The 18,871-nt window shown below is 43.4% G+C and overlaps 2 long non-coding RNA genes across 2 annotated transcripts in view; one reads left to right on the top strand and one right to left on the bottom strand.

The window, feature by feature from the left end:
- Positions 1 to 18,871, bottom strand: part of LOC103877662 — a 43,912-nt gene that overhangs the window by 10,782 nt on the left and 14,259 nt on the right. The window lies entirely within an intron of this gene.
- On the top strand, positions 9,706 to 15,211 carry LOC108581964. The gene is made up of 3 exons (XR_001894937.3): positions 9,706 to 10,737; positions 12,565 to 12,635; positions 15,198 to 15,211. It is a non-coding gene; the product is annotated as an uncharacterized LOC108581964 (long non-coding RNA).

Here is an 18,871-nt window from a genome sequence, read left to right as displayed (position 1 = left end):
TTTTACACAAAATACCGAAAAGCTTCCTGGGAGAAAACTGATGGTAACGGAAGAGAAATTCAAGCACTCAAGACTAGTTCAATAAGAAAACCTTAGTTGGTGTTTGCCAGTCAGAATAGTCTTCAGCTCAGCTCCATCGTAAGGACAGGCTGCCTGCTCTACGGACGAGGGGTAGGGTGAAGACAGAACAGGGACGAATGTACGTAAAGCCAGAAGTTTCTGACACCACCCTAGAAGATGTTGGGTCACAAAAGGCTTAGGAAGAGTGTGAACAGCTCAGCCTAGGAAGGGGAGAGAGAGAAGGCCTCTATTATTTTGAAAAACAAACAAACAAAAACACACCACAAACCTTTGTTACTTTGAGGCATCCCACACTGAAAGTTCAATGAGAACTAGTTTGCTGAGGGGTTCAATACCCCAAAATAAACAAGTTTCATATCTTTACAGCCTTGTTTCTAAGTATTTAAATACAGCAGGCCCTGAGGGGGTGGGAAGAGGAATAAAATACAAGTTCTGCCTCAAGGGTTAATCACCTGAATAAAAAGTCTTATTTATTTTTAACTCACCAACGTATACCAATAGCATCTGTGGTTTCCTCGTATTAGAGCTAATGGATCTTCATAAAATTTTAAGCACGACTGAGTTCCTATGACCCATTTTGTTACCCTACTGAGTTAACCAGTGCCTCTATGACATGCTGAGAATTGCCATTTGAGGAAGAACTAAACGTTTTTGAGCTGACACTTGTATAATTTTCTATCTCCCATGTTGGTCTTCACGGAAACAAAGGCCGTAATGAAACCCATTCAAGTTTTAGAAGCCTTTGTTGGAGATGTACTTATTGACCCCTTCTGTTCCAATGGAGACAGCCCTTGCCTTGCTCATCTCTGAGTCCTGGATCAAGCACCTCTTTGCAGGGGACTGGAGGTACAGGCAAGGGCTCTCGTTTGTCCAAATCACCTTTCACCTCTCGTCACTAATTCTCTCTTGAACAATCAGCAAGATAATTCAGGTCTCAGCTCTTGACTTTCTTAGCTCTCCCTGCTACCCTGATATCAAACAATCCTTCCTCTATGAATAGCCAAATCATCCCCCCATAATTCCTTGTATAAACTCCTTGTGTCAACGCTTTGTTTCAACCCTGGGTCTGAACAGTTTCATCTCAGACATCTGACAACTCTGGGCATAGCTAGGTTCTCTTAAGCTTCAGAAGGATAACAGTCTGGACAGTAGTTAAGAACAAGGATCAAAAAACATTGTAAGAGAACAGCATATACAAGTAGATAACAATACTTTTGAAAACCTAGAGAAAGTGCACAATTTTTTAGTAAAATACACATTTACCTAAATTGACCCAAGAAGAAATCAAACTCCTAGGTGACCATGAGAAAAAATTGGAAAGGCTTTGAAGAGCTTGCATTAAAAAAGAGCTAAGACCAGGTGGTTTAACACCTGAGTTCTATCTAACCTTTGAAAAACAGATAATTTCTGATGTTAAAAATACTCCAAACCACCTTAAAAATGGGAAAAAAATCAATTTCTCTTATGAAGTTTATATAAGGTTAGTATTAAAAGTTAGCAATGCTAGCACAAAAAGATAGACTAGCGACAAGTCTTACAGATGAATATAAATACAGAAATTATCAATAAAATATTAATGAATAGAAACCAACATAACCAAAAAAGTTAATAACTAAGAGAAGGCATTACTTGAGGAATGGTAAGTTGTTTCAACATGAGGAAATCTATCAAAGTTGTCCACTATGCCAAAATATTAAGAGATAACCATAGGATTATATAAGTAGATGCTGAAAAGTCATTTAATAAAATTTGGGACATTCCCGATAAAGACTTAAAGAAAGAAAAGAAAGAGAAAGAGAAACAAAGGGAGGAGGAAGTTACATAAATAGAAGTATTTTTACCAAAACCCACCAGCAAACATTTTTCTCAACTTGGAAACACTATAGATATTGGAATTAATCTATAATGCCACAGTAATCTAATTTTTGTGAAACACACACACACACACACACACACACTGCCAGTGAAGGAGGAATGGACTAATAGACCAATGGAGCAGAACAGAGAATCCAGAAACAGATCCTACCATGAGAATTTAAAAATATGACAAAGATGGTACTTTAGTAGGATATACTTATTGACCCCTTCTCCTCCAATAGAGATATCCCTTGCCTTGCTCATCTCTGAGTCCTAGACCAAGCACCTCTTTGCAGGGCAGTGGGAGTACAGGCAAGGGCTCTCATGTGTCTGAATCACCTTTCACCTCATCTCTGCAGTTCTCTCTTGAACCATCAAGCAAGAGAATTCAGGTCTCAGCTCTTGTTGACTTTCCCAGCTCTCCCTGGCACTTAGACTGGCATAACTGTCTATCCATTTGAAAAACAAATAAGTTGAGCCCTTATGATCTGTACAAAAATAAATTTCAAACTGGGTCAAAAACTTTTATGTGAAAAACAATAATTATAAAAGCCAAAGAAGAGAGTTCTTAAGAGACTGCATATAGAATCTAGGTGTTGGGTAGACCTTAAGAAAAAGGACATTAATACAAAAAAGAAATTTTTGAAATACAAAAATTTGTAACTTTTATATGGTAAAAAGTATTATAATTGAAACCCATAGACAAAAAAACATAGATTTGGAAAGAAGTATTTGTGATACAAATAACACATAAAGTATTAATATCTATAACAAATATTCTTAAGAAGAAAGGCAACCCAAAATTAACTGGACAAGGAAATGAATAGGCAAAAAACAGAAGATGAATTCAATTCTGGCAAGTATATAAAATGATGTTAGAGCTCCTTCATGGTCAAGAAATTGAAAACCAAAATAAACAATTCGATTCCACTTTACACTCAACAGACTAACAAAATCAAAGTGAGTGTAATGGCTGGTGCGGATGTGGGAAAGAGGTACACTCATGCATTGCTGGTGGAAATGTGAATTGCCACAGCCTTTTTGGAAATCAATTTGGCAATATCTGTTTCAAGTAAAACTACCCAAAACTTCAAATTTGGAAATCTACCCTCTAGAGACAAAAATTCTGGTCAACTGGGACAAATATAACAATATTTATTGCTGCATTGTTTGTAGTGGTAAAAGAAAACAAACAAACAAAAAAAGACCTACTACGGAGGGATGGGGAAGAATTTATGATACACCCCTACCGTGAAATATCAGATGACCTCTGAAAATAGCAATTGAATTGATTTGGAGGGGCTTTATGAGGTCAGTTGGAGAATTTCTGTGAGATATCGTAAGCAAGAAAAGCAAGATGTCTATACTGTACAACCCATTTCTGATGGAGTGGACTATATGTATGGAGAAAAATGCAGAAGGATCTCTCCCAGGTCGTTAATCAAGGTTGCAGGGAAGATGGGTGGGGTAATATGGGTGAGGAGGAGGAGAGAGCGAGAAAGAGGTAAACAAAAGACAGAGAGCATGGGCTCTGGATTTGCACCGTGTAGCAGCCTCTCTGAGGGTTTTTTTCATCTGTGAAATGGAAATAATAGTAGGAGCCTCAGCAGAGAGCTGTGATGATTAGTACCCGGCACTCAAATGTCAAAATTGTTATCATCATCATCAGCTCATGGTGGTTATTCCAGAATCCAGGGGCACCTGACTGTGCCACTCCCATCCGCGGCCAGTCCCAGGCCAGAAATCTCAGGTCTGAGGGGTTCTGCCCACCCCTCTCTAAGCTGGGTGTCCCTCCTGGAAAGCCCAGCTGCAGAGGGGCACCTGCACTCTCCTATCTTACATCCCCAAACACAAGCCCACACACCCTTGCCCTTTAAGGCTATTATTGCTCCTGATTAGAAGGAAGTTGGCAGGAGGTAAGGGGCAGAGAGAAAGCTGGGGCCATGACCAAGGTTCCAGAATCTCATCAATTTTGCCCAGTTTCAGCCCCCTGGTCTCCAGTTCTGGACACATTTTTCTAGAGGGTACCTGGAAGCCCCATTAGCTACCCTCTGAACTCCTAAGGCAAGCCTCCCTCCACAGTCTCCGCTGGGTCTGACTGACCTCTCCTTCCTGTGTGTGCTGGAATCTATGCGGACGCCTGTCTGCCTCCACCTGGGTGCTATGCTGGACAGCCAGCCCGAGGAGTCTTGTGGCTGCCTCTGTGTCCCTTCTGAGATGAAGGGCCTAAGCCAGGGCTCTCCTTCCTAAGAGACCCTGGGTCAGGGCTATTGTCAGTGAAGTTAGCCTGTAGCTCTGGCCACTGTGGATTGAAAGGGACAGCTGGTGCACAAGCAGAAGGTAATGGCCCCCGGGCCAGAGGCAAGCAGGGTCCTTTTCTTGTTCCAGAGTTTCCTCCTGATCGCAGTAGGAAACCTCCCACATAGAACCAATACAGAAAACGGTCTTAATTTAGTGAAAGGGTTTCGTTTTTCTCCAACCACTGCCTTCAACCTTTTGAATCTACCTCTCCAATCTCTTAATAACATCTTGGGCAGAAACTAGAGCCATCTGGTCATTTTGGGTTATAATTTTTGTTTAATCCAGTCTTACGGAATCAGTTTAAAGCATTCATCTCATATCCTTCCCCTTCCCTAGCTCAGACCTGCCCCCTGGCCCAGGACACCAGCAGCCCGAAGGGGAATGTGGTCATCCTTCCACTCCTCCTCCACCTTCTCCCTACCCTCCTTTCCCAGTGAGTCAGGGCTGGGAGAAGCACTGGGGGAAGGGGACAGTGTCTCTTGCCAACTCATGCTGCTGTGCACCTTCTTGGAGTCAGCGCCCTCTGAGAGGCAGGCAAGTGACCAAGTTTGCTCCCTCTCCTCTCCTGCCTGCAGTGACACACCCCACAATCTCTTGGGTGAGGTATTGGGAAGGTAGCACCAGCCAAGCTGCCTTTTCAGGATCCTCTTGACTCACGGGATCCTCCACCTCTTTCCCACACCAAACGGGAGTAGAAGCTGCACCTCTTCTATCTCCTCCCCACCTCCCTTTCTCCTGTGAACACTCTGGTGCCCCAGTGTCCTAGCAGGAATTCACTCAGGGCATGAGACAGCAGTCACCCATTTCCTAGGACCCCACTGTTTTCTTGGAGACCCGTTCACTTGACTGCGGGCAGAGTATAGAACACCCCTTCTCTCCTCTCCCAAAAGGAACAGAAGTCACAGTACTCTGCCTCTATGTTAGCAATTCACAGCCCCAAAGAACTTGTATCTCCTGCTATTGCAGACTGGTAGTGCTGGAGTGATATCCTACAAGAATGGATCCATTGGTCCCATTTAGGAATATGCAGATATATAGCATCTATAGATTTCAACCTCGGTACTTCCAAGAAAATAGGTGGAGTCCCATTTAACAAATTATTACCAAAAAAAAACAGAATAGGTCCTCTGCCTAATGACATTGAGTTACGGGTTCTCTAGGAATCTGGTGGCTGAGTCTAGTCTCAGAAACCCTGGGATACAGAGGGAAGTTGTATCGGTTGTGGAGACATCCCAAGCTACTCCGTATTCCCGTGCACACTCATAATAACCCTGCACTGCAGCTTGTCTGTACCTGTCTCCTCTTGTGACCTCACAAAGCCTGATCCATCCAGGCTCCCCATCGCTGCAGGTGTCCTGCCCCACACAGATAGCCAAGATCCCTGGGAGGTCAGCCTGGGAGTCAGGGGGTATCTCAGTGCTTCTGCCCTTTGCTCTGGTTAGGGGAACCTTGCAGGCAGCTGTCTTAGATATGAGATGTGACCTTCAAGTTCTGGACTCTTTCTGCCTGGGTCCTCAGCACACCAGCTGCCCCAGACACTCGCCTGCCATCCCCAGAGCAGAAGGCCACACATAAGATGACATCACCAGCAGGTGCAGACGGGGCCTACCAGGTGTGCAGCCAGCACTGCCTGGGGAAGGCCCTACCAGACTGGGGGCTTCTCATCTGTCACTGTGGCAGTGCTGATGGTGCATCTTCAAATGGTATCTCTGAAACTAAGAGATGGCCGTTTAGCTGCAATACACAAACCCAATTTGGGAACCCAAATGACACCACCCGAGTCTCCTTGGCAGGAATTATGGCTCTTGAATCAGGCACAATCTGCAGAATAAGTGAAATCGTCAACACAGAAAAATGTGTTTGAAAACATGATGTGATCTATAGTTAAGGCTTGTAGATTCTGCATCCACCTCAGAAACATTCTACTTCCAGAGCAATTTCCTCACTAACTAGCTGTCTCTTAAATGGACTGTATGTCTTTTTCATTACGGCATCTGCCCTGCCTCCGTTGGCAGCAGTTCCCAGTTGCTGGGCCCGTGGATTCCTCACTTTAAAGCCAGCACTACCCTGGGTACCTGATCAATTCCCCCATCTCAGCCCCAAACCACTAAAGGCTCCAAACGAAGCCTTCTCTGACACCCTCAGGATGTGGTGCTCTTGACTATAGCCAGACTGCTGCTACATCTTGGAACCACGAACCCCCAGCTTCTTCCAACAAGCTCCTATGCCAGAGACCCTCTTTAGCCCCCGTGTCTGTGCCTATATTGGCCATTCATGGAAACTCCCAGTCCAATAATTTTGAGTGCTGAGGGCTCAGCATACCTTGCTGGCAACATTATCCCCTGCAACCTGCCATCTAACTGCCACGTGGATTTTTGAGCGCCACCTACTGGATTCCCACCATTGTGCCACACTGGGATTCATTCATCAGTTCATACATTCATTCACTTATGCAAGAAGTACTTCTAGAGCATCTACGAAAGCCACATACTCTCCTGTGCCCTAGAGATACAAGAGTAAACAAAATGACATAATTCCTGCCCTCACACAGCCCAGCATGTGACAAGCATGGTGTCCTCAGTTTCTGCATGTGCAGAATGGGGTAATGAAACAAAGGTTTGTCATGAGAAAGCCTTCAGCCACCATCTAAGGAAGTGGCTGCCAGTGGAAATTCAGTGTCAACTTGCGTCTCCTGGGACTTGCAATGAGAAAACTGAGGTATACACGGTAAATGGAAATAACCTGCTTCTCCCCAGAATTACTATTGTTTGAAGCAAGAAAGGTGGCTGGAAAAAGTTATTGGAATTCTGCAACAAAACTAAGGCTATCATCTTCACGTACTAGTAAGATGTGGGGTGAGGAAGCAGGAAAATTCAGGAATGAGATGTGACATTTTTTGAGAGATTCTATAGACGATCTAAGCAGCATTCTCAACCTGAGTTACACACTTACAATCTCATGAGGATATTTTTAAAATCATGATGCCCACACGAATTTGATCAGAATTTTCAGGCATGGGATTCAGGCATCAACATTATTTATAACCCCCACTGAATAAAGGCAAGACTCCATCCCTTCTGTAGAAAGCTTTATGGCTCCAAGTGAAGGTGAATGTGGCGGTTGAAATCATCAGCCAAATGTTAGTAGCTCATCACAAGTTCTCTCCTCTGGGGCAGGAGCCATCTGGGAAAAGGGGGCAGCATCAACTGGCCAATGAGAAGTGTGTGTAACTATTGCCAACAAGGTCACGGAACACCTGACCCACCTCCCCTCCAGCCTGGCAGAATTTAAGCTTAGCTTTAAAACCTCAAAGGCAATATTTGCAGATAGGAAGCTGAAGGTGTTTGATCCACGGAGAGGTGAAGCAATTTTGAAGACCACAGATGTTGCTGACAATGTAAATGCCTTTGTGGGCAGAACAGAAACACCGCAAACAGAGCATGGCCACTGGGACAGTCAGCTCATTTGTGCCTGGTGTTGGACAGCAAATATTCTCCTCAGGGTTGCATCATCCATTACAACAACCCCGTGGCTACTCTGCACATGTCTGAAGCCTAATGTCAGAGCAGAAAATAGCAATGCTTTGAAGCAGAAATTCCTGGGATTGAAATCTTGTCACTCACTAGCTCTGAGTCTAACTACCCCCTCTGGCACTGTCTCTGTAAAAGGGGTTCATGAATTCATTTAATAAATATCTATTGACCATCTACCATGTGCCAGGCATTGCTTATGGTGCAGGGATGGAGGACGGAACTACGTAAATGAACACCCCTGTTTTCTTGGGGTTTGTATGTTGTTCAGGGGAAACAGACAAGTAAAAAAATATACATATATATACAGCATGTTAGAAGTGCTGTGAAATTATATAAAGTAGGGAAAGGGGATAGGGATGCTGGGGGTGAGGAATGCAATTTTATAGGGTGGTCAAGGGGCATGTTCCTAAGAACATGACATTTGAGCAACAACCTGAAGAAAAGAAAGCCAGACTGAGGGTTCAGGCAGAGAGAGCATTATGTGCAAAGGCCCTAAGGTGAGGAAGTGCCTGAGGTGCTGAGCTTGAGAATAAAGTTATCTACCCTCTAGTGTTGATAAACACACACATATAGGGATATATATGCATATATGCATACAAATAGATGTATGTACAGTCAGCTCTCCATATCTGTGAGGTCATCTGCGGATTCAACCAACCCCGAGTCAAAAATATCTTTACTACGTATATATTACATATATACTTCAAAAGAGATGAGGTCTCACTATGTTGCCCAGGCTGGTCCCACATTCCTGGCCTCAAGTGATCCTCCTGCCTTAGCCTCCCAAAGTGTTGGAATTACTGGTGTAAGCCACTATGCTTGGCCAAAGATATTTAAGAAATCAATGGTTGCATCTATACTGAACATGTAAAGACGTTTTTCTTGTCATTATTTCCTAAACAATACAGTATAACAATTATTTACATAGCATTTACATCATATTGGTTATTCTAAGAATCTTGAGATGATGTAAAATATACAGGAGGATGCAAATACTGTGCCATCTTAGTACAGGAACTTGAGCATCTGTGGATTTTGATACCCTTGGGAGGTCCTGGAACCAATCCCCATACTGAAGAACAACTGTATAGGTGTATATGTGTGCATACGTATGCATGTGTTAGTGAGCTAAATTCAAGTGACAAAGAATCCCAGATCTCGGTGCTTGACACAGCCTGACATGGGTCAGATTCCTCTACCTCCAAGCAGCAGTCAGTATTCTTGTGTTCCCACACTAGCATTGTCTCTGCCACACCCCCTTTGCAACAACTTGGTAGAATCGTTGCTAAAGTTGAGAGGAGAGGGACCTGAAGTCAGCACAGGTAGGAAAAAACTCTAGATTAGACCACTCCTTGATCATTCATATGTTAGCACGTAGCACCTCTCTGAACACGAGCGATCAAGTCCAGGCTCAGGATGAGAGGCATGGTGAGGATGAATGTTATCACACGTGAGGTTCTATCCTGATTTGATTTTGCCTGGGATTTCAGAGGCTATGTGGGAGTTTTTGCTCAAGGGCTGATATAAGATTATCCAAAAATACACCCTTTGGATCTGATATTCCACTAACCATTGGTCTAGAAAGCTCTTGATTAGCTAAACAGCTCAACTCTGGGACCAGCCAAAGGGAGTATATCCCAGAGCAGGAAGGTAGCATTCCTAGGTCATGTTCTGTTCGCAGCTGATTTTACATATATGAAAGTTAATAGCCCAATATCTTCAGAAAGTAGAGAATGTAGGCCAATACGTTTTTGGTACTGAAGCAATTTACCTTGGATCCCAGCTTAACCCAATAATCCAGCTTATCACTACTGAAACAGAGGCCATCAACACTTTGGTAGAGACTTCTTGTCCTAGAGATACCCTAATCCAGGGACTAGCCTCACCCACGCCCAGACACTCTCCAGCCCGAGCACGCTGTAGCCACCAAATTCTGGCTATAACTAATTGAGGTGATCCCATAATGCTTCAACATGGTGTCATCTCTGAGAGCTCTCGGACCACACAAGCTGTGTCTCAGGACTATCAGAGGAGAGAATGGGGGAAGAATGTATTCAATGGCTTTTATCTTTCATTGGCCACTATTTTATTTTATGGGATGTTAACATTCTTGCACTTCTATGTTCCACTTGTGTGATGCTGAGTGGGGTTTTACAATGGCATCAACAGAGAAGTCCCAGGGTAAGAGGCAAGCAGTACACAAACATCTCAGGTGAGAAACTATCAAGTTGTACCTGTGTAAAATTGATTAAAGTCCATTGCTATGGTCTGAAGGTTTGTCCCTTCCAAAACTCATGTTGAAATTGTCATTGTAACATTCTTAAGAGGCAATTAGGCTACAAAGGCTCCACTCTCAGGGGTGCCATTTATACCATTACACAAGGGTGAGTTCAGCCCCCTCTTGCTCTCTCATCCCCTTACTTCCGGCTATGTGATGCCAGTAAGAAGGTCCTGACAAGATGCTGGCACTTTGATCTTGGGCTTTCCAGACTCCACAACTATGAGCCAATAAATTCTCTTTATTATAAATTACCCAGTCTTGGGCATTCTGCTATAGCAGTATGAAATGGACTAAGACACACATGCAGAACTGGTCATTACAATAGTTGCTGCAATAAGAGAAAGGTGACACTGAGTAGTAGTACATAAGGGGGTATTTAATTCATATAAACTTAGTGGTTTATATTGCTATTCTTTTCATTATCATTATGAGCTAGGCACAGATATTCTTGTACATGGGCTGGAGCACCTGGGGTCTGGTGCTCTGAATTTTGACCTTGGGCCAGAGTTCAGACACTCTCCATAGGACTCACATTTCTGATGCCAGACATAACCTGACAGAGTAAAAGCTGTCTTTTATAGCCTTACCTGGACTAACACACCCCAATGGCTTTGTTTCTTAACAGAGTTGGCTCATTTGCCCACATTGTGGGCACAGCATGAAAACTAAGATGCCTCAAAAATGGTAAGGATATTGGTGCCCACACTTGTAAGATTTCATGTATTTTTTTTCATTGTGTCTTGTGGGTAGCTGTTAATGAGAGATAAGAGGAGAAAAGATGGGGGATGGTGAAGCTGGGTATGATGAGAAGCACACTGGACTTCAAATGAGACTATTTTTACTGAAATTTCAGCTGTGCCTTTTACATGCTCTGACCATGGGCAAGTTACTTACCTGACCTCACTGAGGATTCTTTCCTCAATTATAAAATAAAGCAGAAATGCCCATCTGTTTGTAAGAAAACACAAGTTATAAAGCCCAGCACTTCACCTGACACTAAGTACCTACTTTGCAGTAGTATTCTGGCTCCAGTTAAGACAAGAGTGGGTGGGTGTATGTGTGTGTGTGTACATGTGTGTATGTGAGACACAGAGAGACAGACACAGAGAGACACAGATAGAGAGACAGAGAGAGACACAGAGACAGAGACACAGAGACAGAGAGAGACAGAGAGACAGAGACAGAGACAGACAGAGACAGAGAGAGACAGAGACAGATATATCAAGTATATCATATATATATCAAGTATATCATATATATCGTATATCACATATACCGTCACCACATATCAACAGAGACATCAGTATATATATATCACCAACAACATATCATCAACACCAATATATATCATCAACAAGTATCAACAACAATAAGTATTATCAAGTATATCACTGGCATCATCAACATCAACATCATATATCAACAACAACACAGACATCATATATATTTATATATCAAGTATATATCATATATATATCACGCATATCACCGCATATCGCGATATATCATATATCATGACAGAGAGCATCAACAGATATATCACCATATATATCACTGGCAGAGAGGAGAGAGAGAGGAGAGAGAGACCTGATATATATATTGAGGAGAGACCTGAGGGAGAGAGAGACCTGAGGGAGAGAGACTGGAGGGAGAGAGAGACCTGGAGGGAGAGAGACTGAGGAGAGAGAGACTGAGGAGAGAGAGACCTGAGGGAGAGAGAGACCCGAGGAGAGAGAGACTGAGGGAGTGAGAGAGACCTGAGGAGAGAGAGACCATGAGGGAGAGAGAGACGGAGGGAGAGAGAGAGACGGAGGGAGAGAGAGACGGAGGGAGAGAGACGGAGGGAGAGAGAGACGGAGGGAGAGAGAGACGGAGGGAGAGAGAGACGAGAGAGAGAGACGGAGAGAGAGAGAGATCCTTTACAGCAAAGTACAGAGGATTGTAAGACATGGCAGACAGGGCTGAAATGATCCCTAGGGTGTCACAGTAACAGGGTATGGGTATCACTCATCCTCTGCCAGATCCAGCTAACTTAGGTTCTCCTACCAGAGGGTAAACAGTAGAGCCCAGGATCTGCTGCCTGCAGAAACAGGCTTGCTGACCTGCAATTTTCTCTCCTGATTTGATTGAGGCCAAATATTTAACATTAGTGCTTATAATAGGTACAGTGGTTAAGGAGTTCTGGCTCTGAAGTCACTGCATGCCTTTTAATCCTGGCTCTGCCCTTACTAGACAAACTATCCAACCTCTTTGTGCCTTAGTTTCCTCATACACAGAATAGAAGAAATTATTATAGATATCTTATGGAATCATTATGAGTTTTAAATGAGATAATATATATCCAGTGCGTGAGAGTGCGCTTGTCTATAAAAATCCCTTAGAAACAAGCATTATTATTACTAACATTTGAGTTGGCTTATGGATATAACTATAATCTAGACAGTATGTTAAATGCAGACATCTTCACATTTATGCTGTAATCTCTGTAATATTAATATGTCCTTTTTATAGACAAAGAAACTGAGATACAGAAAATGACTTTACCAAAGGCACCCAGCTGATTTCTCCAGGAACTCTTTCAAGTGAGGAATATTTTTTCCCTCATCTGGGTCCCTGCCACACTGTGTAACATCTCCATGATGACGCTTACTCAACTGTGCTGTAATGAACTTTATTATTTTCTCCTTCCCATTAGACCAGCAGTTGACAAACTACAGCCTTTGGACCAAACTTGATTTTTAAAGAAAAATTTAATTGGAACACAGCCATGGCCATTTAAAGCTACAATGGCAGAGCCGAGTAATTGCAACAGACCATATGGCTCACAAAGCTAAAAATATTGACTACCTGACCCTTTAGAGAAAAAGTCTTCAACGCCTGCATTAGACTGAGACTAAAAATACACACACACACACACACACAAATAGCCACGCATGGTGGCAAATGCCTTAATCCCAGCTACTTGGGAGGCTGAGGCAGGAGAATCATTTGAACCCTGGAGGCGGAGGTTGCAGTGAGCCGAGATCACCCCATCGCACTCCAGCCTGGGCATCAAGAGTGAAACCCTGTCTCAAAAAAAAAAAAAATAATAATAATAGTAATAATAATAATAATAAATAAAAGTCCCAAGTAAAGAAATGAGTGAAAATGTGGCAGACTTGAATGGACGCCACTTCTCAAGGAACAATTGCCTCAGGGGCCCAGGTGTCAGGGTTTTGAGCTCCATCCAGATTCTTAGAAGCCCCTCAGCTCTGTGATGCTGCCGATTGTGTAGGGGTCCCCACAGGAGACTCTAAGACAGAACTTGTATCAGCTCTCCACATTATGACCCCAGCACCTCTCACAGCCTCCTAAAACAGAGGACCATCATCTTAAGAAAACCCCTCTTGGCCGGGCGCGGTGGCTCAAGCCTGTAATCCCAGCACTTTGGGAGGCCGAGACGGGCGGATCACGAGGTCGGAAGATCGAGACCATCCTGGCTAACACGGTGAAACCCCGTCTCTACTAAAAAAAATACAAAAAACTAGCCGGGCGAGGTGGCGGGCGCCTGTAGTCCCAGCTACTCGGGAGGCTGAGGCAGGAGAATGGCGTGAACCCGGGAGGCGGAGCTTGCAGTGAGCTGAGATCCGGCCACTGCACTCCAGCCTGGGCGACAGAGCGAGACTCCATCTCAACCAAAAAAAAAAAAAAAGAAAACCCCTCTTAAATCCTCACTTGTGAAATGGAAAAGTTGCTAGAGATGGTTCAGAGGGCCTTTCCCACCTCCTTTTTTGCACACAGTTTCCTGACCCCAGCCTTGTTTCTATGCCTTTCATTGGAATCTCCAATGCATTGAATCAGAATTTGCCTTTCTGCCTGAGGCAGGATGTTCCGAAGTGACCACTTTAGCCTCTTGTTGGAAAACAATGCAGAAAATAGCCACCATTAATTGAGCTCCTGCTCTGTGCCAGGGACTGTGCCATGTACTTCGCTCTGAGAAGCAAGGTAGGCTTTATCATCTCCATGTACAGATGAGGAACTGAGCGTCTTGGGGGTGTAGACACTCGCCCAAGGTCACACAGCATGTTCAATTTTGGAGGTGAGATGGAAACCCATTATTTCCTCTTTTCTCATGTCCCTGACCTGCTTCGCCAGGGACCCATGACCAGTCACTGGAACAGTGTTGGAACTCGATTTTTTAATCTTGAATCAAAGTATTTCAACTGTATCCACCTGACCTGGCTGGGTTCATGACAAATAGGGTGTCACTTATTTGAAATGCATTAGCTGTTTACTTGCCCTGCATCCAGCTGTATGCTGGATACTATGCACAGGGTAGACCAAGCAGTTTTACCTCTCAGGGACCTCGCAGTCTCATAACAGGATGTAACAAGCACTATCCCTAAGCCAGTGAATGAAGGGCTACCAGTGGGCGGGGCTATGGGTGGGCGGGGCTCCAGCTCCACCCCACCCCTCCGGGTTAGCTATCCATCATCTCTCCCCATACACTGAGTGAGGTTCCATGTAGGACTCCCTTTGAACAAAAAGTTCCTTTGCTAACTAAGTTTGAAAAACTTCCACACTAAGGGATGAACAAAGCAGGAAGAACAAAGTGCTGATACCATCGCCATCTGAAAAATAGGCTTTTTCAAGAAATCATGTTCTCTCAGAAGTTCACAGAGAACAATTTCTAAATACATTCCTGGAGCGTTTTTCATCTCAGAGGAAAATTAACCTTTGCAATTAGCTTCATCAACAGGAACTTAATAGCAAATATTTAGTTGCTTAGCAACAAGGAAGCAGCCACCAGTGGGACTGTAGTATCTTTGTGACTCAAGTCTCCTGGGGTTGCAGGCTAAGGAAACGCTGAGCTGGATTTCCAGATTCTGTAAAGCTCTTTGCCCAAATGTCCTCTCCCCTGAAGGCCCTGCTGTCAGTGACCTAAGGGAGCGAATGACCCTGACCAGTGGGGACCCAGCCCTCAGCAGTGACTGGAAGGAGAGTGCCAGCATCTGAGCACCCTCATAAGCCTCAGAACAGCCTGAGGATGCCCAGGCCAGGAGGTGACACTTCCTTCACCCTCTAGAGATGTGTGGCCTGGGAAAACCAGGGCCTGCAGAATCCCTACTGCCGGGTGACTTTTCTTTTCTCTCTCATTTCCACAGGGCCCTGCTTATCCCCATTTTAAACGGGAAAAAGCCTCTGATTAAACAAACCACTTGCCCAAGTCTCCCGGAAGTGGTGGAGCAGGATTTCATCCCAGCCTCATGCTCTTTCCACATCCCCACAGTGGCCCCGGGCTGTGCTCCTTCCCTGGACCTGAGCTTCACTATTGGACCAGATGAGCCTCTCAGATCCATCCCAGCCTGGCACGTCTAGATCCTGCCTCCCAACGCAGGCTTCTGAGATGTTCACTTGAATCTCTCACCATGGACATTACCCAAACATTACCTAATGTTTTCCAGAATAATCCTATTTCTTTGTGTTTTAGATTCCAAACCAAAAAGGGACATGATTGTGTGGTGAAAATAACAAGGGACTTCAAATCAGAAAACCCAGGCTCGGATCCTGGCTCTAATATTTACCAGTCATGTCATTTTAGGGTTACAACCTTTCTAAACACCTTTCCCCTAATCTGTAAAGTGGAGATCATAATAACTACCTCAGCAGGATGCTATGAGGACCAAGTGAGAAGCCTGGCATCTGGCAGGTACTCAAGAAACAAAAATGCAAAACCACTAAACAAAAACCACCACAAGACACTACATGCCTCTGTCCTCCTAGTTTCTATGGAGAGGTATAAGACTTTTGTCTCTACCTCATTTCATTTACAAGGACTTCCCACTAAAAAGTGAACCAGAGATGTTCTAGACAAAGTTAATTGCCAGAGACCTCTCTCAGTATATGTAATGCTAAACCCAAACAAATAACTTGAAGAAAATGTTCTCTTTTTCAATTAAAAGTAATTCCCATTCAGACTGATCTGGTTTGAATTGTGACCATCTCATAGCATCTCTGAGACTTCGGCAAACGCCCTGTAGCCACCATGACACCCTCGGCTTTAACACACGGAGGAAAGCGATATTTCCCTAATAAGGGACTGGTGAGAATTAAATTTAAAAACTTATATGATAGAGCCCATTCCAGTGCCTGGCTCTAGATCACAAATTCCTCAGGCCATATTTGTTATGTCTGAATCCGTTTGATGAACACTTCCCTTACCAGTTTCTGTTGTGACTGTCCTTTGAAATTCCTGTCAGTTTATTTTTTACCAAATTACTCATATCTACAGTTTCAGTATCAGCTTTAGGAAAGAGCACATCCGCTTCTATTTTCAAACAAATACACACACAAAAATGTAATTGCAGCCCCAATTTCTTTGGCACGCTGAAAGTGCTGCATATGTGTAAAATTGCAGCTTAAATTCCCAAAAAGCTCTTTGGAACTTTAAGGCTGCCTTCCATCCCCAGAGCTCCTGCACAAAAACCTCTTCATCCTGCCCAAGCATCAGCCCGCCCTCTTTGAAACCTATGCCACAAAAGTCTGCAGAACAAACTTCATCAAGTTAGAGTTACCATATTACTCAGTAATTCCAGTCCTGTATATACTGTATATACACTCCTGTATATACCCAAGAGAATGGAAAATATATCTGCACAAAAACTTGTACATAAATGTTCATAGCAGCATTCTTCGCAATAGCCAAATAATGGAAGCAATCCAAATGTCCATCAGTGGATGAATGGATAAACAATGTGGGATGTCCGTATTACTCATTCCCTGTTAACACTGTAGCAAATTACCAGAAACGTAGTGGCCTGAAACAACACACCTTTACTCTCTTACAGTTCTGAAGGTCAGAAGTCCTTCATTGGTTTCACTGGCTCCAGTCAAGGTGTCAGCAGGGCTTGTTCCTTCCGCAGGCTCAGAGGGGAGATTCTGTTTCTTTGCCGTTTTCAGCTTCTAGTAACTGTCTGCATTTCTTGGCTGGTGCCTCTTCCTTCATCTTTGAAGCACCATCAGTCCAATTTTGTTTCTATCATCGCATTGCCTTCTCCTCTTCTGTAGTCAAATCATCTTCTGCCTTTTTCTTATACTTGTGATTACATTAGGACCCACCTGAATACTCCAGGCACATCTTCCCGTCTCAAAATTCTTACTTGATCACATACGCAAGATTAGGTTCCTTTTGCCCTATAAGGTAACATCACAGGTTCCAGGGATAAGGATATGGATATCTTTGGGGGCTGTTAGTCAGCCTATAGTGTACAGCGGGATATTGCTCAGTCATGAAAAGGAATGACATGCTGATACATGCTATGACTTGGATAAACCCTGAAACATCATGCAGAGTGAAGAAAGAAGTGACAAAAAAGACCACACAATGAATTATTCCATTTATATGAAATGTCCAGAATAAGCAAATCCATACAGACAGAAAGTAGATTGGTGATTGCCAGGGAGTAGGGAAGGGAAGAAGAGGGAATGACTGTTAATGTGTACAGGCTTCTTTTGGGGGTGATGAAATGCTCTAAAATTATATAACAGTGATAGTTGCACAGCTTTATGAATATACTAAAAACCACTGAGTTGTACATTTTAAAAGGATGAATTTATGATATGTAAATTGTAGCTCAGTAGAAAACAAATTAGAAAAAGCTCATGTGTCAACATTACATATAAAGTGGAAATATTCCTTTTTAATCAAATCATGATTTGAAGCCATTTAATCTAAACAAAGTGCTTTCAGCTAAACTGTTCAACCACACTGTGTACCTTGTGGTGGCTGGGCCTAGGAATCAGGAGGCCTGAGTTCAAGTGCTGGCTCTACACCTTACTGTGTCACTGTTACCATTTCTGAGCCTCAGTTTTCTCACCTGCAAAATGGGCAAAATAAAAGTACTGACCCCTCAGAGTTGTGAAGATTCAGCAAAATAGTCACAGAAAGCTTGTCATGGAGTAAGTGCTTGATCAGTGCAGGCTGTTGCTTTGATTTTCTCATCCCCTGATGCTGATCAACCTTAAAGGGACCCCATCCATTCTAAGGGTGACTCACTATTCTAATTTAAGTTTCAGGTTGTCTGAGGGGAACTAGAAGGAAAGTTATCAGGGAGTGTAGTAAATGTACCAGGCACTGTGTGGAAGATGTACAGACTCCAGAGTGAAGAAGTGAGAGGGGAGGAAAGGTAAAAAAGTACAGACAGGGGCAAGGAAGGACTTCATAGAGGAAGTCTAGATTTCATGCCAGGCACACTTGTGTGTGGACTGTGTGTGTACATGTGCATGTTTGTGGGACAGGCAGTAGGTGACAAACAGGACAGAAGACAGGATAGTAGGCATGAACAGAAAGCATTTGAGGCATGAGTAAAGGCTCAGAGACATCATATAGCCTGGATCTTTCAGGAAGCATGAGTAGTTCCTACAGATAGAAGTTGTGCTAAAACAGGCAACCAAAGTACGTTAAACAGGGAGACAGAGAGTAATCTATTAGATTTGCCTTTTACAAAGATCTCTCTGGCTTTAATAATAATAAAAAAAAAGGCATGGGTGCAGATGTGAAGGAATGCTAGGTGTGGCTGATTAATGCCAATGGAGACCATTACAAGGCCCAGCTGGCTTGAGGTGGAGAATGCTATGACTTTTTTGATATCATTTTGTGTTAGAGCAGAGATTGCTGTAAAAAAGGTGATAGTAGCCCCTAAACATAATATAAAGGTTTGAATTGATAGGTTATTTTCTATTAAAGAGTAGGTGCAGCAGAGAAAAACTGTAGTTTAAAAAAAAAAAAAAAAAAGGCTGGAAGGGACAGTTAGGAGACTGTGGCAATGGTCCAGTCATT

Source organism: Papio anubis, chromosome 12, assembly GCF_008728515.1.
Source record: "Papio anubis isolate 15944 chromosome 12, Panubis1.0, whole genome shotgun sequence".
In the NCBI taxonomy this organism is placed as follows: domain Eukaryota; kingdom Metazoa; phylum Chordata; class Mammalia; order Primates; family Cercopithecidae; genus Papio; species Papio anubis.
Note: the sequence above shows the minus strand (reverse complement) of the source record. Positions and strands in the feature narration are given on the sequence as shown.